This window comes from Danio rerio, chromosome 4 (genome assembly GCF_049306965.1).
Source record: "Danio rerio strain Tuebingen ecotype United States chromosome 4, GRCz12tu, whole genome shotgun sequence".
Lineage (NCBI taxonomy): Eukaryota > Metazoa > Chordata > Actinopteri > Cypriniformes > Danionidae > Danio > Danio rerio.
The window spans coordinates 40,735,482-40,762,240 of NC_133179.1; the positions used below are offsets into that span (position 1 = coordinate 40,735,482).

The following is a 26,759-nucleotide window of genomic DNA, read 5'->3' on the forward strand; positions in this document are numbered from 1 at the left end:
TTATACCGCAATGCATACTGGGATATTTGTACAGTGCCACTCCCAGCATGCATTGCAGCATGAAACATTTGAGATGTTACCATTGTTGAGATACAAGGTCAGATTCATGAGGTCTGAGTGTGTATTTGTCATAACTGAACTGTTTTTGTATGTTATTTCTTAACTGTTAAGTAATTAAGGAGGTATCTTTTCTGTTTCCACTTCTCATTAATTAAGTTAATACCTGCAACTAAGCATAAAATCTATTGAATGAGGCCCTTCTTCCAGATTTATACCAAAACATTTATCAGAACTAATTTCAGACAAATAGATTTCTCTATTTATTGACTTCCCAACTTTATTGCTATAGTACAAACGTTTTGTAAACTCTGTATTCAAGCAGATGGAAAGTCTTCTTAAATGAGTTCAAGGGTGAAGAGCCCAACTAAACCAGCCCCTCACTCCATTACGGTGACACAAAAAACACCTTAATTTCTGTTGGATCTCAATGAGAATATTATGGAAGTCAAATCAGTCAGTAATAAGTGTGTCTGCTGTTGTTTGTGGAGTTGTTTAATGATCCTCTGCTGAGACTGAAGCTGTTTTATTTTATTTTATTTTATTTAATGCTGTAACTCAAGTCACTGTTTGTGTTTCTTGTTTATTTTCTTCAGTAATTGTGATTATTAACAGCTGGTGTTCATCAGTGTCTGAATTCACTCATTAGTGTTCATTAACTCTGTCAGGTGAACTATATTAGTTAACTAGTGTATGGAATAGTGAACAAGGACACAAAGTGTGATTTTAAACACAGACTTCAAAACATCGAATCTGAACTCTGTTAGCTCACAGTTTTCTGCAGTTGGTTACTTTCTCGAAAACAAAAATGTTACCCAGAAAGCACTGTTTTAACAGAATATTACTGTTTTAGTGAAAAAACATTATTTTACCATAGAATCTGACCGTTTTTTAACAGCAATTTTTTACAGTGTAATGATGTTGAGGAAGAGGCTACTGATGTATTTGATTTTCTGCACTGTTGAAGCAATTTATAGAGAAAGTTTGCCTTCATTCTGAAATTCAGAGAAAATGTTGATGACAAATTATTTATTATGACCGAGTATTCTGCCTAAAGACAAATACTTTGGACTTTATAAAGTGCAGTACTTGTTGTAGATGTGTAATGTGTTTATAAATCTTAAACAGTATTCTTGTGGTCTTTGTATTAAGTGTAGATTATTCAGTTTTTATTTGTTATCTAAATTGTTCTTTTTACTGTTTTACATGTCTGCTTTATACTTGCTGTGTAATTTTATTTCTTAACATTCAGTTGTGAGTTGTAATTAAATATTTCTACATTAATAAATAAAAATGGACATCTGTGAACCAAAATATTTTATTTATTTATTTGTGCATGCAGTCACCAAAGGATCAAAATGCCTGGGTCAGTACCCTGAAAATACTATATAATATAAAAAGGTACATTTTTGTACCTTCAGTGTCTAAGGTACAAAATTGTCCCTTAAAGGGTACAAATGTAGAAGGTACAATTTTGTACCTTTTAAATAGAGGTACAAATTTGTACCCTTAAGGGTACCACCCCAGTGACGGGCCATTTGTACCCCAAAAGGTACAATTTTGTACCTTTTTTTCTGAGAGTGTGAACAAAGAAAAATAAAGACTTGTATAAAAAAGATTTAAGACCTACAACACAACATTTCAGTAAATTTAAGACTTTTTAAGGCCTAAAATTTTAGATTTTGAAATTTAAAGGGGTGGTCCAGAATGTTATTTTTAAGGCTTGGTTGTGTTAATAAGATGCAAAGCAATGTGTGCTCATGTTTAACTTGAAGGAAATCGTGTTATTTTTTCATAAATCTCACTTTGATTATACACAGCTACTCAGCTAACATGAAAACGACTGTCATATTTCCTAGTTCCTCTAAAAGGCCCACCCTCAAGTGACTCTGATTGGTCATCATCATAATATGCTGTGATACGCCGATCGGCTTCACGTCACGCCCTGACAAGCACGCGCGTTTTGTGTAAACAGTCAGTCAGTCAGTCAGTCAACACGTGTCTGTAACGAGTGAAAATGGGATGCGGCTCCTTTAACTGTTTCTGTGCCTTTTAGTGTGTTTATGCGTGTATACGATGAAGTATTTGTAACACGAGAAGCGCATGTGCGCGGGAGAGATTTTTATTGTTCTTTTTCTCTCATGCTCGGATTAAGTTATTTTCTGTGGTGACAGAATAAAGCACAAGATGTGAGATGAGACCTTTGTGAGCCTGGATTGATTTGTTTTTGATGTTACACTCCAGTTGGGAAATCATTGCTGTATTTTTTTTTTAAATCAATGCGTTACAGGACGTCTTTCATGCATATGCGGAATATGCCTGTGTAAGTAACATGAATCGTTCACATATCTTTTGCGACTTTATTGTCCGAGTTGTAAAACGCATAGCATAGCTGCCTATAGAGAGAAATTCTGCCGTCTCACACAGAGAGACGCAGGTGCTGGCCAAGAGTGCGTGTATGTGTATGTGTGTGTGTGCGTTTACAGCCGTTTGATAAATATGGATTTGTAACGTTAGCGAAGTCGTTAGCGGTTACCATAATTTCCCGTTGTTTACATCTTTGCTACAACACACCGTTAAAGTTAGACACTGTACATGTCATGATCAATTTTAACAAATAAAAACACTTACAGGTCATGACTCAGAGTTCACAGCGTCTCCTTGCTCCATCTTTGAGGAGATTTTAACTGAATCCAGCACTGAACTGGGAGAGATTCTGGAAGCTGTGTTTTGTCAAATCATGCTTGCTATGTATTTTATAGTTCTCTGGAACATAATTAATATTGAACTGTAAGCACTTCTGTGTTTGGGTCGTGTCATTTGGAAGCCCAACAACAGAAACAGAACAGCTCTGTGGAAACAGCAGGATGGCATTTCTCTCTCTGCAGTAACGTTACAGCGCCTCTGGCCACGGCCTTTACCTGCGCAGTGTGGGATGCGCAATAACGAACTTTTGTGATCTCACAGGGGGCGGAAGTATTTTTTGTAGTCCCCAAAATTCGTTAATTGTAGGCGTTGCTAAGCTAACTCTGTACAAATCAAGGTCTCCCTTTGCATTAAACTTTGAATATTTTACATTCAGAGATGCTGTTTATGTTCACACAGCTACATTACACATCAACTGAAGTTTAAAATATAATATCGTAGTGGACCACCCCTTTAAGACATTTTAAGACACTGCAGGTTTTAAATAGGGAATAGCCCTGGTAATTAGTTAATATAACTATGATGTCATTCTAACTCAGTTACTATCTGTGAGAACTAGTAACAACTACTAGAAACAAGTTTAAACCCAAAAAGTTGATTAAAAAAAGGGGAATTGTGATCAACATGACATATGCAAATGGAAAGTACTAAGCCAACACTATCACTGTAATAGAAGATATCTTTTATGAGGATAGAATAGGTCAAATATCGTCAGCTCAGGTAAACCTTTTTAATTTATTGTTTTTATTTATTTTAAATAGCGCCAGTGCTCATGGACGCTTTACAAACAGTAGGAGAACAAGAAATGCAATAACCTTAAGAAGGTAGGGAAAATGGGAGACTATTAAAACAGAAAAAGAATGACACGAGAACAAGTATGAAAGAAACTCATTCCTATCTTTCAATAAGTGCTTATGTGCGTTTAGGATAATTAGGCAGCACACTCAGGGCTGCAAGATGGATTATATTTAGTATTTTTATTATTAAAATATATCTGAATGAGGATCAAATGACTGAGTTGGTGTTTGAGAATGAAAACCAACCTGTTTGTTCCTGCAGATCTTCCTGTTTGACTGTGAATGTTTCTTCAATCTTCACATCTTCACTCTCCTCTTTAATAAACGCCATCTTTATAACAGTGTGGAGATCAGTCGCTTCAGCAGGAGTTTTTCTCTGTGTTTGGACACTTTATTCTGTTTAAAATTAACAAAACAATGAACAGAAACAAACTTATCTTTAACATTTGCTTTAACAGTTTCTTTATATGAGAGTAATTAACAAAAACAAATCAGGTAAGTCTGAGCAAGAAACAATAGCCACAAATGAGCTGATTAAAACTAGTGACGTAACTACATGTCAGGATAAAAACAATATTTATAACCAAATAAACAAACAAAAAACTGAATAGTTGTAAAGAAGCTTTGAAAAAAGACTGAAGAACTTAATACAATGTTGAACAATGCATCCACACATATTTACATTTTATAATGTTAGCATTCAGACATTATTTGAGTGTAAATTCAAAATGTGCAACTCACCTTTTCTGTCTTCAATGAAGAAGTGGGATAAAAAAGTCCTCAGTGGGTTTTTCTTTGTAGGTTGTTGTTGGTAATAATCCCAATGTAGAAATCCACAATCGTAGTTTGTCCTCCAAAGTTGTTCTCTTACAGCTAAATCAGATAATGAAGCATCCGTTGGAAACACTGAATATATAGATGCAACCCTGCTGAGATACTGGATCTGGAATGTGATTGGATTAGACTCAATTGGCCCCAATTAAAGCTGGTATAAAGATGCAAATTAGCAGTGGGGAGCAGTGAAGATTCAAGACACATACAGTGGGGGATGGGAAGTTCAGCAGCTTTACAAACCAGTTTTACAGAGAAATAATGATGTATTGGGAAAATAAGTTGACTTTAGCCATCATCATTTGTTTTGTTGCTGTTGTTTTATAGGACTATTGATGGAAGCTTTTTTTATTTTGGCTGCTGCATTTTGTAGTTAATGCTGATACACTTATGTTGAGGTATTTTGATTTGAAACACATTTTAATTGTTTTTTTTCCCCAAGCTGGTTTTTGTTTAAAGATGCAAATAAGCATTGAAGACTTAAACCACACTGATGTCTCAACACACACAACTACATTCACTCATATAATAGTTATGTAAGTGATACTATTATACTGTGATATATCATTATTCGTTAAAAGAAACAATTTCTAATCTTCACAGTGAGGTTTTATTTGTGTTAAGTTCAGTCAATATATTAATATTTGCAATGTTTTAGTCATTTATTTATCACTGAACCTGTTCTTTATGTGAGTTTAGAGTCCTTTACTTCTCCTAAAGCACATGCAGCTCATTACTGCTTCCTGTAAACTGTCAACACACTCTTAACAGGTCAATTATTTCTTTCCAAAAGTGTCTATACATTTTTATGATCAAAATGTAACTTGTTTCTGTGCCAATTTTTTTTCTTTCCTTCGTTTTTATAGTTGAACAGAACATGTGTGAGCAGCTCATCTTTCTCGAAAGCCTCTTATTCACCTGATATGTAACAAAGATGTTTTTCCCTCTGATTATCACTTGTTTTTGTGCATACAAATATGCATAGACATTCACAAAAGAATATATAAGATACCCTGTGACAAAACCTTTTTTAATACAGTTGAAGTGATCACATACTGTCCATTTTTGCTACTTTTGGCCTTAGAAGATAATTGTTTGTACATTAATCACAAATGGATGAGACACACTGTAACTTCAAACTCATTTGTGTTTATTCCAGGTGCAGTGAAATGTTATGTACAAGCTGCAGAGGCAATCAGGTGTGAGTAAAGTGCCATATATCTGATCTAGTCCTCCAGCATCTTTTTTGCTTCAAATTAAAGTCTTTTACACTAAAATCATTATGAAGTTGGTCTTTTGTTGCTAATAATTGATTTATACTATCTGAAATATAACTAATTCTACTATATAGCCTTATCTATTAACCAGGAGAAGGAGGGTAAATGCACTCACTCACTCAATGCAGTCGAATCAATGAGCAAAAAACAACACATTAAAGGTTACCAAGACACATATCACAACAAGAGAGATCTGTCATGGTACAGGCACAAATCATAATTTTAATCAGAAACTTCTACAGCACAGCAGCTTCTAGATGTACCCACTGTCTAAGGTAGGCTCATACATATATATAGCAGCCGGGCATAGTTAATCTGAAAGCAAGTTGGGCTGCAGTCACACTAGAGTTTGTGCTTGCAAAATTCTTTCGTACAGCGCTGCAAAAAAGGGTGGGATAAAACAATATAATTAGACGATACTAAAAGCGACTGGTTGCTCCATATAGCTCATGTTTTGATCTTCTATTGGTCTCATGCACTCACGTGATGCGATTTCAAGCTTTGGTCTTACCTTTGTGGAGTCCACTATCAAATCTGTCATGCAGCTATATATTTATAATTAGAAAATAATTATGTCACAAGTTAAACTATTGTATAGGCAGTTTATACAGCGTGATTCAATGACAAGAGTTCACTTTCATATCTACACAATGCTGAACTTTTAATGTGATTAACCTGCTCCACCGACACCAACTACAGCATTTCTCAGACTTCTGTTTCACTATGGTGTAATCACAGTGGTGAACATCACATACAACAACTGCACTTACTCCTGTAACTTGTTTGCAACAATGAAATTTAAATATCTGTGTCACATATTCATTTAAATAAATGGCTCATCATCATGTGCAGTCGTCTTTATTAATAGCTGCCTAATAGGCCAGACCATTAACTGAATAGGACCATTTTACATATATAAAACCTGTTAACAGTTATAGCTGTTCATGCCAATACCAACTTGATAGCCTAAAGCATATTACATGAACAGGACCTGCCTAACATCTCTTAAGACAAATAAGCAAAGGTGTCTATAACAATGCATGCTTGATTGCCCAGATCATTACATCTGAATGGTGCCTTTTAGTAAGCATAGTTCTTCACCAATACCAGTTTAATACCTCAAATAAAGACACAGATGTGAGGCGTCACAGTGGTGCAGTGGGTAGCATGATCACCTCACAGCAAGAAGGTTGCTGGTTCGAGCCTCAACTGGGTCAGTTGGCATTTCTGTGTGGAGTTTGCATGTTGTTTGCGTGAGTTTCCTCCAGATGCTCTGGTTTTCACAAAGTCCATAGACATGCGGTGTGTGTGAATGAGTGTGTATGCTTGTTTCCCAATATTGGGTTGCAGCTGGAAGGGCATCCGCTGTGTAAAGCATGTGCTGGATAAGTTGGCAGTTCATTCCACTATGGCGACCCCTGATTAATAAAGGGACTGAGCTGTAAAAAAAATTAATAAATATATGAGTTATATCACACGAGTATCATTTTCTGTATTTTTATTTGTTGTAATGGCCAGTTGTTATTGCAATAAAAAAATTAATAAATAAATTTGAAAAAAGCAGTGTGATGTGGCTCTTGAGAACGATTGTCTCTCTACCTGTTGTTTCAATCCCCTGAGAACTTTTCTCATCTTCAGAACGCAAATGAAAACACTTTAGATGAAATCAGAGAGCTCCCTCGTCTGTCATAGACAGCAAGAGTCCAGAGATGCTTGGCTTGACAGTGGTTTTTCTGGAAAAGAAACCAAAAACATTGTCAAAAACTGTGACGTGACTTTTAGTGGTTAAATTGTAATCGAGTTCCAAGAACATTTTGTGTGCCAGAAAATGTTGATAAAAGCAGCCATGTCCAAAGCAGGAGCTGTTGAAAGATATAGTGTCTGTTTTTTGCCCCTGTATTCTCTTCATTTGAATTCAGCAGAAGAAACTCAAACAGGTTTGGCTCAAGTAGTGGATGAGTAAATTACCGAATTGTAAATTTTTAATGTAAACTACCCATTTAATGCTTCTGTAAGTAAAGGTAAATGAAATATTATTACTGAAGATATTGCTAAAGAATGGCAGGAAACGTGGCACACAGATAATAAGAGACAATTCATATGAAACAATAAGAAACACTATATAGGCCTATGAAGTTGTAAAAATAGAAAAGAAAATAAGGGGTCATAATTATAAGATTTGGACTCAGATATTAATAAGAAGTAATGTTTTGTAGACATGCAAGTCATCATGAACTGGATGAAGAAAGTTTTTCAAAATTGTCTTAAAATGTTTAGATTAAAGGTTTTGATCAACTTTAAATAATAAAGTGTGTGTTTGTAAGAGAGAGATCTAATCTATTTTAATTTTTATTAATATTTATTATTTTATCAATCTTTTTATTTTTATCTATCTATTTTTATTTTATTTATTTCTGTGTTTTTTTCTGTATTAAATTTTAAATCTATATTTGTTTGCACTACTGCCCTTTTTGCCTTTTGCGTCTTGTTTTTACGCAGTGTCGTTGCACTGCTTTTGGCAATACGAATGTAGTTATTTGTCATGCCAATAAAGCACCTACAATGTGAGGGGGAGAAAGAGAGAGAGAGAGAGAGAGAGAGAGAGCAGAAATAGTATAGAGTGAAAAACTAGAAAGAAATGTGTCAATAAGTCATGACTGCAACAGTAAGGGGCAAAAAAGCTAAACAAAAAAGACTTTTATTTTGGCGTGGTGTGTGACGTCATCAGGTGGCGCCGCTTCAGCGCTTTGATTCAACTGCAGAAAGGTTTGTGTTTTTAAATGTTTACGGATATAACCCGATTTAATTTCAGGTTTTTCATCCGATGCTACATTATGTACCCGCTGTTGGAATTATTATTTTAACCATTTATACAGCCTACTACTATTTTATTCTCAGTAACCGAGGGCTTTTGATTGAAACAGAAAAGTGTGTAATGCGAGTTTTAAAATAGAGGCAAAGTTGGTTTTATATTCGCACATTTGTTCATTTAGAAGTCTCTATATTGTTTACCATGTTACTTTGAATATTTGATCTAAATTAGCATGCAAGTATGACTTGAAAACAACATCAACACTGTTTATTTGACTGTGAACAATGTTGTACTTTGATAGTCATTTGCTGCTATTATGATTTTACTGTTTAGAGTTTGCAATAATACTTTTATGAAATTATATTATTAAGGGGAAAGTCTGAATGTGCAAATATAAAAACCAACTTTACTTCTATAATGCCAGTGACCTGCGACCCCCACATTCATTTATTTAGCAGTACTGAAAATATTCGGTCAGAATTAGCATGCAAGTATGACTTCCAAACAACATTAGCACTATCTAATTGACTGTAAACAATGCTGTACTTTGGTAATTATTAGCTGCTAATATGATTTCCATATTTAGAGTTTGCAAAGAATACATTTAGGAAATTTTATTATTAAGGGGAATGTCTGAATACCCAAATATAAAACCAACTTTACCTCAATTATCTACAGAGGTAAAGTTGGTTTTATATTCAGATATTCAGACATTCCCCTAATAATATAATTTCAGAAAAGTATTATTTGCAAACTTTAAATAGTGAAATCATATTAGAATTCAATGACTATCAAAGTACAACATTGGTCACAGTCAAATAAACATTGTTAATGTTGTTTTTAAGTCACACTTGCATGCTAATTCCGATCGAATGTTCAAAGTACATGGTAAACAATATAGAGACTTCTGTTTTAAAGAAACGTTTTACCTGATTTCTTTTTGTTAATTACTCTCATTAATAGAAACTGTTGAAGCAAGTGTTAAAGAGAAGTTATTTTGTTTCTGTTCATTGTTTTATTTATTTTAAACAGGAAGTTTTTATTGTTTTGTTCATTTTAAACAGGATAAAGTGTCCAAACGCAGAGAAAAACTCCTGCTGAAGCAACTGATCTCCACACTGTTATAAAGATGGCGTTTATTAAAGAGGAGAGTGAAGATGTGAAGATTGAAGAAACATTCACAGTCAAACAGGAAGATTTGCAGAAACAAACAGGTTGGTTTTCACTCTCAAACACCAACTCAGTCATTTGATCCTCATTCAGATATATTAATAATAAGAATACTGAATTAAATCCATCTTGCAGCCCTGAGTGTGCTGCCTAGTTCTCCTAAACGCACACAAGCACTCATTGAAAGACCGAAAAAAGTTTCTTTTGTCTCTTGTTCTCGTGTCTTTTGTCTTTCTTTTATTTATTATTAGTCTCCCATTTTCTCTACCTTCTTAAGGTTATTGCTTTTCTTGTTCTCCTACTGTTTGTTAAGCGTCATTGAGCACTGGCACTATATAAAATAAATAAAAACAATACATTTAAAAAGGTTTAACTGAGCTGGCGATACTTGACCTACAGTATTCTCATAGAAGACTCATTTTAACTCTATTCATCATAATGGTTTAATTATTTTCCTTACAATAACATTTGTTTAAATGTGCTCCATGTATTTACTGCTGAGGACATCGACATGGACAGATTGTTCTGCATAGATTTAGTTTATTATAGTTTTTTTAAAACTTTTAAAACATTTGTTCATTTTTTATTATTATAAAGAAAGTTTATGTTGGAGTACAAGTTGAGCTGGCTTGTTTTTACACAATATTTATTTTTTTTTCAAAGAAATATCTAAAATATATTAAATATATATATATATATATATATATATATATATATATATATATATATATATATATATATATATATTATTAATTTATTATTGTATTATTAAATGTATTCACTTGTAATATTTGTTTGATGGGGCAAATAAAAACCTTTTCGATCTGGGCCATATGAAAAGTTCTTTAGCCTTTATGAGTCTAAAATTTCATTCATAATGGCCTTGAAAATGTCTTAAGAAGTCTTACATTTAACTTGGTAAAACCCACAGAGAGCCTGGTTTAAAGTATGTCAAAAATGTGGATGCCCCTAATATTAAACAAGTTGAATGAAATGGACACTAAAATAATTAATTTTTTTAAACATTGTACTGTCTCAGAATATAGACCATATTCTTCATTTACCAGCAGGCGGCGCCATTGGAATCTTTTTGCTTGAGACTTTTTTAAAGAATAAATTTTTAGATCCTAAAAACGTTGTTTTATAATTTATCTGTTTTTATTATTTTCCTTACAATAACATTTGTTTAAACGTGCTCCATGTATTTACTGCTGAGGACATCAACCTGGACAGATTTAGTTTATTGTAGTTTTTTTAAACTTTTAAAACATTTGTCCATGTTTTATTATTATGAAGTATGTTTATGTTAGAATACAAGTAGAGCTTGCTTGTTTTTACACACTATTTATTTTTTTTCAAAGAAATATCTAAAATATATATAAAAATATGATTAATTTATTATTGTATTATTAAATGTATTAAATTATAATATTTTTTGGCAAATAAAATTTTTTTTCATCTGGGTATTTTGAAAAGTTATTTAGCCTTTAGACCTATATGAGTCTAAAATTTCATTCATAATGGTCTTAAAAATGTCGTAAAAAGTCTTAAATTTATCTTGGTGAAACCTGCAGAAACCCTGGTTTAAAGTATGTCAGAAAATGTGGATGCCCCCAATATTAAATATGCTGAATGAAATAGACACTCAAATAATTAGTTGTTATAAAACATTGAACAATCTGAGATTATTGACCATATTCTTTATACACCAGCAGGCGGCGCCATTGGAATCTTTTTGCTTGAGACTTTTTAAAAAAATTAATTTTCAGATCCTAAAATCAGAGTTATGCTTCTTAGGCATGGGGCGATAACCATGTTCAAGGTTTACCGCTGTTTGGAAAAGTCAATGTTTTACAAACCGCCAACATTTTCTGCTGTGCCTTTTTAATAAATCTGTGATTCATTTGAATGATTTAGCCTGACATGTTTACTGCTCCAAAATATTTTATAAGTTTCTGAGAAGAAAATATATTTTAGTTTATCATACCATCAGAATCTTAAACTGGCCCATGCCAAATCCTTGATGTTGCAAAGTCATATTTTCTAATTTTATTATTTTTCTTTGTATGTATAGTCATTAACACACCTGTATGTAGAGCAAGTAGTGTGACTGTTTGCTTAAAGTATTCTGGCACCATGCCGGATCTCCGGTGTGCGGCCCTGAGGGGAAAAAAAAATTCAGAGCCTGCACATGCAGTTTAATTATAGTGCATTTGTAACCGATTTGTAACCGATTAATGTTATCAGTTAAACAATAAAACAATAAAAAAAATACTTTATATATTTTTAAAGTTTGGCTGCATAAGGGGCATATGTTGAATAGTTACTAACGACCGCAAGTGTTTTGCTGTTGCGCGCTGTGTGCTCGAGCGGGAAAAAGCGTATAACCTCAGTCTCATCTTTTTTATTCTTTAATCAAATGAAAGCACTGCAGGGTTTCTGTTGAGGTGACAGCAGTGTTTGGATTGTCAAGGTGACTATGGCAAACTTTTAATGATGGAGGAGACTTGTGGTTGCTGGTTCAATCCAGAGCTGTATTACTTTACAGATCTTGAATATCATAATATTTTTAAAATTACAATTATAACATCGACAGCAACATGACTCACGCACACCAGCTGATTCAGTCGTTTTCCAGTGACATAAAAAAAGAGCACTGGGCTTCTTTTTTTTTTTTGTTACAGATGTTGCCAAGGACTACATTTATGAATATAACGTTAGAGGCGATTCAGCGAGTTCAAATTCAGCCATGAAACTCTTTGGAAAACCTGTTACATTGCCTATTTGGGAACATTTTGGATTTGTGGCGTACGAGAAAGGCGAACCAATAATTTGGATGAAACAATTTGCAGGGCTTGTTTTTTTATTTAAAAATAGATAAATAAATAAATAAAACACCTGACCGATAGGATGATACAAAGAAAAAGCATGTTTTTAATCATTCTTCATAATCTGATTCATAGCCTACATGTAATAAACCCATATTGCGCCAACAAGAACAAGCTCTAAAAGGTAAAGTTTAAAGTGAGAGGAGTTATTGATAAGTTATTAATATTAGTTGTTAAAATTAATCATCATAAACACGACCTGCGTTGTATAATAAATGCCGTCATGGTGTCGTGTCTGCGGTCTTTTCTCATTGAAGAATAGATAATTCATGTTATCCCCGTCTTCCCAAACAGGTTTTCATCCACAGTTTCCTCTTTTGTTTCTTCTCAAACCATAAAGTATCGCTATAGCAGACCCGGCGACAGGATGTCATAATTCATAATTCAATTTCATCAATGAAGGTCAGGCAACGATACCATTTCAATTAATGCAGACAGATCATGGCTTAAGAACCAAACAAGTGGTTTAAATTAAATGTCAGTCTCCTTTTTTCTTTCAGTTTTATTTTAAATAAATGTTTAAAGTTTTAGGTAAAGACGTCAAACTATGTCCACACATGCAAGCTAAACTAAATCATGCTTTATTACCCAACCAATATCAGCATTAGGAAAAAAAATTAAATGTTGCAATTGAATGCCATTTAATATTTGTTAAACAAATGTTACTTTAAAAAAAGCATATATATCTATTAAAACTGAATAAAGTACATCGTCTAATCGGAAATAAAGGAAATTAGTTATTATTTCCATTATTACATGTATTAAAAGGCTAGTCTTTTAATTAAGTTAGTTAATTGATCTGAAAATTTTAGTTGCATTTTCTTTTCTTGTAAATAATAAAAGTTGCATCAGATTGATGAAAACAAACCTGAATACTCGTGTGAACAGGGCCACAATGACTTCTTTTTTTCTTTTTATTTTTTTTACATAGAAACTATAGAATAGTGTCTTTTGTCTATAGACTGGCAAATGCGTCTGAAAAAGAAACTGCTGAATCTCTGTGAATATTTGGTAACTTATAAAACAAATGTTGTCTGGTTTAGTGATATTAGTAATGCATAAAAAATGCAAAGGAGAATTCTCCTACACTTAACACACTGATGACAGCCACTTTGTGATGGCTTTCAAGGTGGTTAATGAGGTTTGTTGTGTTACCTTGGGAAGTTTGAACTGAACAATCTACATTGTAAAAGCGCTATACAAATAAAGGTGAATTGAACAGAAGCAAAGGCTACCTGATCACCATTACATTCCTTGAAAAAAACACTTGCAATCTAGACACAGTCACCTCATGCTTGTGTTGTGCTACAATCTGTAAACTCCACTCATTAAAATAATGGCTGGGTGTTTATACTGTAAAATCATGACTATATTTAATTATTGACTGTGGACCACAAATATCGTTATCATGATAGTAATATGATAATTGTGCAGCCCTATACCCTTTCATTATGTTCTTGGCTGTTTTTGACCCATTGACTTTCATTATAACCACATTTTTTTAACCGCAAAGCCATGACACCAAGTCTATCAGATAAAGAGCAGGATTCAGAGATTCAATTAAAAGAAAGTTTACTGTAGATAGTTTGCAGTTTCATCAGCAGAGGCCAGCTTAAACACAAAGTTTGTAGACCGCTCAACATACAAACTCAGAACAACATATAGACTCTTACATACCGTCATTAACTGTATAATATTATAATGCCAAAAAGCATTCTCTCTTTTTTCTCTCCGCGAACTGTTTTTAGATACGCATCAGTAAAGTGCACTGAAACTCCAAGAAAACAAAACACACAGATGACTGGAAAGGATTATTTGAACCTATGGGCTTACAATATACTGATACCCTGTTTTTCTAGGCCTACCTCTAGTATATGCTTTTGCGCAGTCCCATACAATTAGTGGAGATACGTCTGAGGTGTCATTTATACTTAATTTAATTTAAGGTCACTTGTGATCAATGAAATAAATTCATTATCATTGAGGAGCGAAGTGTTAGGTCTCCATTGTTTGGAAGTATGCTTATTACCTAAGTCCCATAATATTTCTATTGGTAAATGGTCCGACGTGGTCATCGGTAATATCTTTATGCTAGTTATTCTGTGCAGCTTATCTCTGGAAGTGAAAAAATAATCTATTCTGGAGTAAGACTGATGGCTATGTTAATAGAATGTGAAGTCTTTGTGATTTGGAAAATTGCTTCGCCATACGTCCACAGGTCCAAGTTCTGAAGATTGAGATTTTATTATTTTGAGTTCATCAGAGGCTGGATTCAAACTGAGTTCTTGCTCGAATGTGTCAAAACATTTTACCATGCGTTTTACAAGCTACGCCACTCACACCGTTAAGGACACTGCAAAATTTTAAACCTATAAATCTCACTTTTTCTTTTTTAACCCACTCAGTGCTATGTTCAAACTTAACTGTGTTAACAGCATCAGCTCAACTGTCCCACTCTATTTTTTTTCTTTTGTTATTAATTCCGGAGAACAAACTTGCAAATAACACGTTTTTCTCCGGTCTACCTCCGAAAGCAGCACCTCCAATTAACATTCTATTCAAAGTTTCTCTTTTTGCTTGCTTTTGCCGTTGCTTTTTTGTTGGGTTTTGCCAAAGTAGAGTCATTAGCATATTCATTCGGGGGAGGAGGCAAGGAGGGGTTTTGCGCTCTTCCGTGTTGCACTCAGTTTCACGTTCATTCGAATGTACGAGAATATGCGTGTTATTCGGCGTACGCAGTGTTTCAGACTCCTACAGAACCATAATTTTTGAAACTCAAAATAAACAGCTTCATAAACAGACACGTGTTTTTCCAAGCATAAAAACTGCTGTATAAAGTTAGCTAATCTGTTCATACCATGGAAGAAAACAAATACCTCATACCTCATAAAAATCAATTGTAAGGATCAGTCAAATGCAACGTAAGGAGTCGAGAGTGGATTATCACCTAATAAGTTTGAAGGCAGGATACTTATTGTTTAGTGTTGTAATCTTCAAGTAGAATAAGTGTCAACTATTAGATTGATTGTCAGATATGATTTTCTTTTTCAAATAATCCATTGCCTCGGACACAATGAAACCACTTTTCTTTTCCATTGTGTGAAATTCGGAACCTTGCCGGGAAAAGCTGTCCATATTGCTTGTCCTGTCGCCCCCGAAGAGCTCTCCTGACATCAGTGAAGGCTGCTCTTGCCCCTGCAACATTGGCGGCGTAATCCTGAAAGATGGTGATTTGATTAACGTTGTAAATGAGCCGTGCGCGTTCTCTGGCTTTTTGTAAGATCTCCACGGCATCTATATTGTAATGTAACTTTGCGGTTATGGTACAAGGCTTGTCCCCTGGCCTTTTTGGAACAAGGCTATGATGTGAGTGGTCAATTTTGACATCTCTGTTCATTTGAAGCACTTTTTTTAGCAGTTTGAATACTGCTGTAGTTTTGATCCTGGGAGCTCGGAGATTACAGTAACGCGCATATTTCCGCCTTCTCATGCGCCCTTCCATATCTTCACATTTTTCTTTTAAGTCGTCAACGTGCCTTGTGAGTTTAGTTACAGTTGCTTGGAGAGTGACCATCTCGTCTAACCAAGTTGAGAGTCCTCCCTCTACATCCTTAATGTTCTCTTTTCTTTGGTCAATTTCAGAACGCACAGCTTTGGCATTAATCAAGATTTCGGGTCTCATAGCCTGTAGTTCAGATTTAAGTGCATCAAAATCCTTTGTCAATGCGTTCTTCAATTTTTTCGTTATTACAGATCATTTGTCCACTCTTAAGGAGCAGAGAATGTCCGCCTTTATCTTCTCGAAGACAGTATTTGTATCGTCACAACGGTGGTAGGGCCAGAATACTTGTATTTATGGAGATTCGCTGCCATCCTTGACTGTATTTAATCAACGTGGTCTTCTGTTTGTTTGCAAGAACAAATACTGTTCATTCCCAGACATTAAACAGCTGTTAATATAACAATTTTTAAAGATTATATAGGAGCGCTGAAAACACGTGTTTACTCCATCACGCTCGGCAGCGCCCCCTCGACTGACACAGTTTTAATGGACTCTATGCAAGATCTCTTCCGCGTTTGTGATTAGCCCTCATGTCAACTTCTGGTACAGCACCGCGATCACTGTAAGCGGATGGCGCAGTTGATGATGATAGATTACACTCGTTGTTTATAAGTTTCCTTGCAATACCATGAAGGACAATAATGGAATCGTGAGACAGAGAGCTGTCACACCAAACAGCAAAGAAGAAAAGGGGTTAAAATTCTACATTTCGAGTTGCATCGATCATTTTGAGGGTGAGTATTATTATGCTATATATAAGAAAAGCAATTAAATGCTAGCCGTATCTGTTTTTCTCATAGTTCATATTGATTTTTATGTTGTTTTAATTACCTGTATCATTTCTATCCATCAGTCTGTTTATCTATTTACATGTATGTGGACATTGTGTCCTTAATATCCATAAGTATGAACGTTACTATGGGTTATTTCTAACTGTCCTATAAGAGTGGAGTGACGGGAGATCAGCATTTCAGGCTGATAGTAAAGTCAGATAAGCTGCAAAGTTTGAGTGAAAGGTTATTTATACTCGGGATGGTTATTTATACTCGGGATCCAGCTCATCTACAATAACATCAAATTGTTTCAGGGGAAGCCAAACTTTTTTTTTTTTTTTTTACTTTTACCTGTCAAGATGACTGCAGATTTGAACAAACACACTCACACAACTTTTTTTGTTTAAAATTGTCAAATTTACACGTGTCAAAAAAATTATTTATATTTATGCTGCAGTGCAAATGTCTAATTACTTATATTTAGATAGTTTGGGGTTTTCCTTGTTGAAAATTTGTTTAAGAGGGTATCCCATTTGTTACATTTTTGCTACTTGAAACAAATGCATTTTGCATTATTGAGCATCACTGGGGGTCTGACAGAAGTTGCCTGCCTGATTTTTGCTTGAAGGCGGAGGTGGTACATCACAAAATTCTGCACAATAAACTCTGCATAATTACATTAGTGCAAGTATCTACAGTGATTTATATATTTACATTAGTGCAGAGCAAATGTTCACTCAAATTGTTCTGTTATTTATGTTTGTAATCTTTAGCTTAAACTTTTACTGATGGGCAGAAGGTAAGCCATTGTGTAAATCTGGTTGATGCTCGCTGTAATAGAAAGAGATGATGACTGTCCAGCTTGTTGCTTCACCCTGTGGATGAGATGCTCAGTGTGGACCTATAGTCTTGTGAAGGATGGCTTCTCCCTCACAGTTGCTCTTACTCTGAACGCATTACTCTAGATGTTGTAGGATGTAAATGAATAAATCAGATAGAAATGCATTTGGCTTTGAGTATAAAGACTTGTGCTTAACATATTTGTTTTAGTTTGTTATTGACCTCTTATATGATACTAGAATGTTTGATGTGGGTGTGTATATGCATGTATACAGTATATACAGTATAATATAATTTACTATAATATGGTTAAAAATTTAATATTTTATATAAAATACAATTACAACTTGTTACTACTTTCATCTGGGTTAAATTCTAGTACATCATTTTTACTGTACCTTTAGAATCTTTTAACATCACTAAAAGTAGCATTGAAGCAGTCTCCTTTCAGTTACTCTACCTCTTCACTGTGATTATTAGTCTGATCTGGTGTATTAATCAACAATAATGATGTTTCAGATGCTGAGCATCCACTGGCACTAGATCCTTCAATCTTCCTTCTTTGCCATGCTCTGATTTGTTTAGGTTTCACCGCTATTAGATTTCACTGTAGAACGATTTCGCTATGCGGAAGAGCCTGACTGATATTCTACCGGAAACACGTCAGCAGAGTTTGTGCATAGAGCCCATTTACTATAACTTTTATGTTAATCTGCTTTGACAGTTTACATTGTAAAAGCACTAGATAAATAAAGATGAATTGAATCTGCTTAAATGTGTACATGTTAATGGACCAAACAAAATATGATCTGATTTATTTACATTTAATGTGCATTAAAATTACAGTGTGTGTAGCCAATGTTTCCAGTGTCTTTTCACTTTTGATAGTTTTTAAGACTTAATGGAAACTAATGTTTTATTTATTTATTTCAGACCTAATTGAAGAGAATGAGGGGAGTAAAGAGGAGGAACATCATGTCAAAATTGAGGAAAAATCTCATTTACAGACTGATGATATTTTGAAAAGAAGAGACAAGAATCAATTCACCTGCACTCAGTGTGGAAAGAGTTTTAAAAGAAAAGACATTCTTAAGACTCACATGAGGATCCACACCGGAGAGAAACCATTCACATGCACTCAGTGTGGAAAGAGATTCAACCAATCATCACACCTTAATCTACACATGAAAATCCACACTGGAGAAAAACTATTCACTTGCACTCAGTGTGGGAAGAGTTTCGGCCAATCATCGTACCTTAATCTACACATGAGGATCCACACTGGAGAGAAACCATTCACATGCACTCAGTGTTGGAGGAGTTTTATTTGCTCATCACACCTTAATCAACACATGAGGATCCACACTAGAGAGAAACCATTCACATGCGCTCAGTGTGGGAAGAGTTTCAGCAGCTCATCAAACCTTTATCAACACATGAGAATCCACACTGGGGAGAAACCGTTCACATGCACTCAGTGTGGGAAGAGTTTTAACTGCTCATCAAACCTTAATCAACACATGAGGAACCACACTAGAGAGAAACCATTCAGATGCACTCAGTGTATGAAGAGTTTTAACTGCTCATCAGACCTAAATCTACACATGAGGATCCACACTGAAGAGAAACCATTCACATGCACTCAGTGTGGGAGGAATTACAGCCAATCATCATCCCTTAAGCGACACATGATGAGCCACACTGAAGAGAAACCATTTATGTCTAATCATTTTGTTTAATCCCGCCCCTTTTCGCAGCAACGTACAAAAGAATTTCTCATGCTCAAACTCTAGTGTAATTGCAGCTTTGGTGTGGGATGAGTTTTAGCAACTCATCAGACCTTAATAAACGCATGAAGACCCACACTGAAGACCATTCACATACACTCAGTGTGTTGGGAAAAGTTTCAACTGATGAGCAAACCTTAATGTAGACATGAAGATCCACACTGGTGTGAAAGAGTATATGTGCTTGAATGTGAGAAAATTTTTATTACAGCTCAAATTTAAACTGCACCAGACGATTCACACTGGAGAGACCCTACAAGTGTTCACACTGTGACAAGAGGTTTAATCAGTTAACAGATCTGAAAACACAAAAGAGGATTCACACTGGAGAGAAACCGTACAGATCTGATCAGTGTCTTTACAATTGGACAAAAAGTTGCACACATGACCTGAATGCAGCAAAACAAGCACAGGATGTTTCATGTCTGAATAATGTTTGAAAAGGCTGAGTGATGGTATACTGTTTTCCTACACTGCAGTAGGTGGGGTTGTAAATGTGTTGCGCTCATCTCGTTTACCGTAAACATTGCTAGCGGCTGAGAGAAGAATAGTTTCATAAACATCTGACAAACAGCATCTCAGCGGCTTAAAATCTCTCTTTGCAAGTGATTGTACAGGTGCGGATACATCTGTACTCCACTCTCCAGTGTATTCATGTAGCTAGTGTTGTTTTGGATGATGTTCTCCTTCTTACTCCCTGAATGAGAAACAAATCACTGGGAAGACACCACACATCAAGGAAGGTGGAGCTCCAAGACAGTTAGTTTTCAGTATACCAGGGCCTCAAGTTTAGAAAATATAATGACTAAGAGCAATTTATTTAAAAACGAAAGGAAAGGAGAGTGTTAAGTGTTTCAGGACATAAGGGCAAGTAATAAAATAGGCTATAGCCTACATTTCGCTCCACAGAAGCCCAGCTTTAGCCTGATCAGGCCCTGGAAGTGACAGTGGAAACGCGACTGGCCTGGGCTCCCTCGCTTTTGGTGCGATAGTGGAAATGGGGCTAATGGTTCTGGTGGCTCTCAATGGTGTGGAACACTGGTCAGTTTTTGTTGGCTTGTCACTGGGTTACCACCATTCAGTGGCAACACAGTAGTCCTCACTGTATTGGGCAGATTTTTGAAGCAGCTCACTTTATTTCACTCCTCAAATAATCTTCATCGAGGGAAACAGCAGCCATTGTCTTGGACCACATGTTCCGTATTCTTGGCCTCCTAGTTGACATGGTTCTAGACAGGGGTCTGCAATTTGTATCTAGGTTTTGGGCAGAATTCTGCCGACAGCTAGGGGCGACTGCTAGCCTCTCATGAGCACCACCCACAGACCAATGGCCAGGCCAAGCAAGCTAGTCTGCAGCTGGAGAGGGTCCTGCATTGCGTTGCATGCAGGGAACCCTTATCTTGTAGGTCTAGATTAACCATGGTCAAATATGCATAAAACTCTCTTCCTATCTTGTCTATGGGCTTGTCTCCCTATCAGTGCTGCTTAGACTACCATTCCTCTGTGTAGACTGATTTTATGTGTCTGCCATTTTAAAAGCAGTGTCAAGGCTGTGTTGGGAAGAAACCTGGAAGTATCGCCTGGAGTCGCACAGGATCATTGTGTACCTGGCTGTATATCTTAATCACAGTCATTTTTAACGGGCACCAGTGAACACTATGGCAAATCAGCGCTGTTTAAGAACACGCTCAGCGGCACCTAAACGTTAGCGGGAAATGTTTTTAAAATCCCATTTTAAAATCCCATTTTTTAAAACTTCAGTACCGGAACAATTCTATTACATACAACACGAGGGTGTTATATCGCTCACCCAGTTACTTAGGCCGAAGCAAGGAATCGTCCCCACAGTGTTTACCTGGTGCCGTGAACTGAATCCTAGGAGGACACTTAAGCGTATTACTCTTAAAGAGATTGTAATTTTATTTGATGCTTAATTTGCTTTTAAGTGTTTAAATTAAACTGAACTAAATGATGTTAAAGTGATGTTTACATCATCTGCATTTTGAAATCGCGGCAACAGCTGGAGGTTTGTAGTCCACCGCAAGTTGTTGCAATGTTTACAGTGCTGATCCTATACTTCCATGTGTTTTCCCACCTCAGCCTAGCTTTCGTTAAAATGGTTTTTCGTTTAAAATGGTGGCCATGTGAAATAAGCGTATTCTCTTCCCAAGAACCAGATGCCATTGTTTCCTCATGCATTTGTTCATTCAGAGATGCCTCTAGACATGAAGGATCACCAGAAAAGGACTAGCAATAGAAATTCAGCGTTTGCCCCCTCTATATATGTGTGGTCAGAAAGTCTGGTTATCTTCCAAAGGCATTCCTCTCAGCTTTCCCTCACATAAATTGAGACCCAAATTCATTGGACCTTTTTCTGTTATCAAGGTGCTCAGTCTAGTGTTTGTTCAAATTAAGCTCTAAGTTTAAAGACATTCATCCGTTTTTTCCAGGTGTCTAAGATCAAGCCCATTCTTCTCTCCCCCCTGCAGCCCATAACCTCTGCTACTCTACGTCCCAGACTGGTTGAGGGTGCATTCACATACACAGTGCACTGGCTCCTGGATGTGAGGAGGAGAGGTAGAAAGATTATCAGTATCGGGTATACTGGAAGGGTTATGGTCCAGAGGGGAGATGTTGGATTCCGGCTTTGGATATTCTGGACCGCTCTCTCATTGATCAGTTTAAATAGGTCCACAGTGAGTCTTAAGGGAATGCTAGGGGGCATTCTTGAGGGAGGGGGTACTGTCACCATGCCTCACAGATTTGCTCTCTTCTCCTGTTCTGGGTCACAGGAGCTCTCGTTTCCCTTTTTTCCTGTTTATACAACATCATTTCCCTTCATGTTTGTCAGTATGTTATCGATCATTTGTGTGCATATTATTTTGTTACTCACCCTGTATTCGTGTGCAGGAATGCTAGTGAGTGAGTGTCTGGTTGTTTTCTCCCACGGCACTTTCTCAGTGCTCACTCGACCAGATGTTTACTTTGACTTTTGCTTATTCCAGGACTCACTCCCCAAACACATTGTTTTTCTGCATTTGAGTTCACTTCTTTTTTCCTTGTGACAAGTATTTTCTTTCTCATTTGTGTTTAAAGGTCTTTAGGTTTTGGCATGATGTCTAGCTTTTGAAGCTCTTTTGGTCTACTTCACTTTGTCAGACACATCCTATTTAGGTGATTTATTGATTGCAAACATGTGGTAGTAATCGGGTCTGGGTGTGGCTAGAGAACTTGAAGCCGGTGTGAAAAAGTTAAGTTAGGTTTTAATGGGGAAAAACATTTTCACACAAGGCTATGTAGTTCAGTACTTTGTCTTCCTTTTAAGAATAAAAACCTTAAAAACTGCACAATGTGTTTAATTGTGTTCTCTTTAATCAATATTCACATTTGTTTGATGATCTGAGACTGTTAAGTATTAGAATTCTGCACTGTAGATTACTAACCCTTAGAACATTTGTCATTCAAAGGTGCAGGCTTTATGCAGATATGTCTCATGTCTATGGAGGCAAATACTCAGAGATTCAGCTGTTTTTTTTGACAGGTTTACCATTCAGGCACAGAATGAAAAACATTCCCTATCTGCTTTACAAAAACATGTTGTTTTGAGTGATTACGAATGTATACAAAATGAAAAAACTGGCCATTTACAGCTTTCAAATTTGTGTCTCATCAATATGACCAAAAATGATCTGGGATAAATCATATAAGAATACACTTAAATGTGCATGTGTGTATGTAACAGGGAGACTGACATGGAGGGATCCATTTTGCAGTATTTATTAGACACAGTCAAACACAAACATCCAACACGCACTAAAGTGCGAACACACATCAACAGTAATCAATAAAGGTTGTGGGGCTGGCGGCTAACAGACAGAGTGATTTACCAGGCATAGATCAGTGGCAGGCGGCGTGGCTCAGAGTCCTTATGACAGGCGTAGGTCGTGGGCAGGCAGCGTGGTTCAGAGTCCGTGTAACAACCAAGGGTCGTGGGCAGGCAGAAGGCAATTCAGAGTCAGAAACAGTCCGTGGTAATGTACAGGAGATCAGGCAGGAAAGACCGCTCAGTAATGCTGGCCGGGGCTAAACAAGATTTCGCACTGAACAGTGGTTTGAGTGTGGCTTATATAGGTGGCGTGGGTCATTACCGAGATTCAGTTCAGGTGTGTGCACAATCAGTCTAGGTGGATGATGTAATGCTAGAAGTCTGGGGATGGCGGCCTCTGCTGGCCAACGAGGGGAATGACTGGGACCGAGTTGGTGACAGTGTAATGGACCCCAGGAGGTTGATGTGACAAGATTAATCTAAATATGATCTGCTATGTCTTTACATTTAATGTGCATTAAAATTAAGGTTTGTGTAGCCAATGTGTTAGAGCCCTTTTACTTCAGCTTTCGATGAGCTTTAATGATTTACTAAAAACTTAACTTTTTTTTTCAGACCTAATTGAAGACTATGAGGAGAGTAAAGAGGAGGAACATCATGTCAAGATTGAGGACAAAACTCATTTAGAGACTGATGGTATTTTAAAAGTGAGAGACAAGAGTTGTTTTACCTGCACTCAGTGTGGAAAGAGTTTGGCAATCAAAAGCAAACTGAAGATTCACTTGAGGATTCACACTGGAGAAAAGCCATTCACATGCACTCAGTGTGGGAAGAGTTTTAGCCACTCAGCAAACCTTAATCAACACATGAGGATCCACACTGGAGAAAGACCATTCAAGTGCACTCCATGTCGGAAGAGTTTCAGCCAATTATCATCCTTTAAGCAACACATGAGGATACACACTGGAGAGAAACCATTCACATGCCCTCAGTGTGGGAAGAGTTTCAGCCAATCATCAAATCTTAATCTACACATAAGGATCCACACTGGAGAGAAACCATTCACATGCCCTCAGTGTGGGAAGAGTTTCAGCCAATCATCAAATCTTAATCTACACATGAGGATCCACACTGGAGAGAAACCATTCACATGCCCTCAGTGTGGGAAGAGTTTTAGCCAATCATCAAATCTTAATCTACACATGAGGATCCACACTGGAGATAAACCATTTACATGCACTCAATGTGGGAAGAGTTTTAGCCACTTATCACACCTTAATCAACACATGATGATCCACACTGGGGAGAAACCATTCACATGCACTCAGTGTGGGAAGAGTTTCAGCCAATCATCATCCCTTAATCAACACATGAGGATCCACACTGGAGAGAAACCATTCACATGCCCTCAGTGTGGGAAGAGTTTCAGCAAGTCATCCTCGCTTTATAGACACATGAAGATCCACACTGGAGAGAAACCATTCACATGCCCTCAGTGTGGGAAGAGTTTCAGCCTATCATCATCACTTTATAGACACATGAAGATCCACACTGGAGAAAAACCATTTACATGCACTAAGTGTGGGAAGAGTTTCAACCAATCATCATACCTTAATAAACACATTAGGATCCACACGGGAAAGAGATCATTCACATGCACTCGGTGCGGGAAGAGTTTCACCCACTCATCACACCTTAAAAAACACATGAAGATCCACACTGGTGTGAGAGAGTAAATGTGCTTGGAGTGCGAGAAGACTTTTATTACTGCTGCAGAATTGAAACAGCACCAGAGGATTCACACTGGATAAAAACCGTACAAGTGTTCACTCTGCAGTAAGAGGTTTATCACTCAGGAACCCTGTGAACACATTAGAGGATTCACACTGGAGAAAAACCGTAGACATGATCAGTGTGTGCAGAGTTTTACTCATTCGGGGCAGCTTAAGAAACACATGGGATGGTTTCCAGTATGGCGTTAACACATGTAGCAGCATAGAAAGAGCGCTCCCATACACACTGGTATTAATCCTTCTTTTTACATCATATGTAATAACCAAAACCATATTTAAATAACATGAAGGGGGACAAAAACAAAAAGGCTAGGACAAAACAACCATTGAAACCTGAAAAAAACGAGAAATCAACAGATGAAAAATTAGAGACGGACAGGATAGCTAATAGCCCGTCAGCTAGCATTGCATTTCATTGCAAAACGAACTGTCACTTGATGAATTGGACCTTACAATCCAATGGTGTCACTGGGTACTCGGACCAAAACAACCTGCTGACGCACACCCTAGATCAGCGTTGGTATTCTTACTGGAAAACAAAACAAAGGACCTGGTTTTCCACTTTGCATGGATAAAGAAAGTAATACAGTGGAACGAAAAAAGGATTTTCTTTGACCAATATTACCCACCTGAATTCCAACAGAAAAGACGGGCTTTTGCTCCAATAGGAAAAATTCTTAAAGAAAAGGGGATTAAGTTCCAATCACCACCGCCGGCGAAACTTAGAATCTTTTCTGGAAAACGGGCAGGTCATGTACAATTTGATGACAGGCATCAAGAGATCTGAAAGAAAAAGAACTGATAAACAACGAAGAAGAAACCATTATAGGAATTTCTGGGAAAGAGAAACAAAGATTTTGGCAAAGTTTGGAGTGACATCGAAGAAGAGAAAACTATGTGACTTTTAAAGGGACAACACTAGCTCTGTTTGAAAGAAGAGTAAAACCTGACAGATCCTAACAAAGAACTCTGAGAGGCTGGTAAAACTTCTTGACTTTATTTACAGATGATGGACATTTACATGATTTACATGAAAGAATGATATTTAACCGAACTTACCAACGACACACCAAGACTCGAGTCATTGAGTAACATACTGGTAGAAAGACATAAAGGAATTCTATTTTATACACGTAAAATCCCTTGCTATAATTAGTAGAAATATATAACTTGAAAACCTAGCTGGAAATAAAAGAATATAATATTGCCAGATATATTGCCAGATATAGAGACTAAATATGGTAATAAAAAGATCCAGATATTTTAATATGATCAAATAAGTTTAAGCAAGAATAAGGAAACAATAGGCAGAGTAGAGTATCAATAAAATCAAAGATCCCAAAATCAAAAAGATATGTCATAGATTGGAGGAAATACAACAGGGCTCGAAATTGCGACCATTTTGGTCGCATATGCCCCCGAAATATGCGACCTCAAAATATATTTGGGAGCATTTGTGCGAGTGCAAAAAATTGTTGTGTGCGACCAGTTTTTACTGCAAAATGTTCACCACATTTTGATTTCACGCAGAATGCATCCCTGCACTTAAAGCGCGAAACGCAGCGCTCAGGAATGGTTTAAAACAGTTGTCATGTCAACATGCTGCAGTAACCAAAGCCAAGTCCGTAATGTTTTCCCCG

At 36.4% G+C, this 26,759-nt stretch overlaps 1 protein-coding gene, 1 long non-coding RNA gene and 1 pseudogene across 2 annotated transcripts in view; 2 read left to right on the plus strand and 1 right to left on the minus strand.

The window, feature by feature from the left end:
• Positions 1-26,759, minus strand: part of LOC110439461 (uncharacterized) — a 1,085,403-nt gene that overhangs the window by 720,661 nt on the left and 337,983 nt on the right. The window lies entirely within an intron of this gene.
• LOC141381771 (uncharacterized) lies at positions 971-5,368 on the plus strand. The gene is made up of 2 exons (XR_012402425.1): positions 971-1,754; positions 3,222-5,368. It is a non-coding gene; the product is annotated as an uncharacterized lncRNA (long non-coding RNA).
• Positions 8,395-25,260, plus strand: LOC103910606 (uncharacterized; annotated as a pseudogene).